The sequence below is a fragment of the Hevea brasiliensis genome, chromosome 1 (genome assembly GCF_030052815.1).
Source record: "Hevea brasiliensis isolate MT/VB/25A 57/8 chromosome 1, ASM3005281v1, whole genome shotgun sequence".
In the NCBI taxonomy this organism is placed as follows: domain Eukaryota; kingdom Viridiplantae; phylum Streptophyta; class Magnoliopsida; order Malpighiales; family Euphorbiaceae; genus Hevea; species Hevea brasiliensis.
The window spans coordinates 25,827,054-25,827,969 of NC_079493.1; the positions used below are offsets into that span (position 1 = coordinate 25,827,054).

The 916-nt window shown below is 37.1% G+C and overlaps 1 non-coding gene across 1 annotated transcript; it reads left to right on the forward strand.

Annotated features, from left to right (window-relative positions):
• The first annotated feature begins 201 nt into the window (after positions 1–201).
• On the forward strand, positions 202–309 carry LOC131169814 (small nucleolar RNA R71). Its single transcript, XR_009140727.1, has one exon. It is a non-coding gene; the product is annotated as a small nucleolar RNA R71 (small nucleolar RNA).
• Positions 310–916: the final 607 nt, after the last annotated feature.

The window sequence follows — 916 nt, forward strand, 5'->3', positions numbered from 1 at the left end:
CCAGCAACTTGCCTTTTTTGAGTTGGAGTTGACCCTCTTGGACTACTCCATAGATGACTGTTCTTTGCTATTTTCTCTAACAACTCATAAGCATCATCTTCATGCTTAATGATGAATTCCCCTCCAGTTTGAGCATCAATGATTCCTCTGATAGCAGGAGTGACATTTGTGTAAAAATTCTGGTTTATCATCCATTTAGGAATGGCATGATGTGGACATTGTCTCTCCAACTCCTTCCATCTCATCCATGACTCATAAAGAGTCTCATCTTCTCTTGGTCTAAAAGTAATCATTTGATTCCTCAACTCTTGAGTTTTTCCAGGTGGAAAGTATTGGGCAAGAAATGCATCAGTGAGCTGCTCCCAATTTGTAATTGAGTTGTGAGGTAAAGAATCAAGCCAATCCAATGCTCTATCTTTCAAAGAGAATGGAAACAATTTTAGCCTTGCTGCATCATCAGACACTCCTGGTTGCTTTTGCATGTCACAGATCATAACAAACTTCTTAAGATGAGTATGAGGATTTTCTGAAGGATGACCTCCAAATTGAGAATTCTGAATCATTTGTAGTACTCAAAAATCCATCTTATAACTATTTGCATCAATTCTTGGTCTTGCTATACTCTCTCTTAAATCATCAAAATAAGGAAATGCGTGATCCATCATACTTCCCTTAGGCACATTAGCATTTACAACTTCTTCACCATGAGCTGCATTTTCATTGTTTCGATCATTTTCAGCATTATCACCACTGATTCCAACTCTTTCTTCAGCCATTTCTTGTTTAATTTCAGCTGCTCTCAATGCTTCTTTTCTTCTTCTGGTTTCTTTTTTTGTTGGCTCTACAAAACTTCTCAATTTCAGGATTAAATAATAAGGATGTGTCACTTGTGCTTCTAGCTCTTCTCATAAAAGAT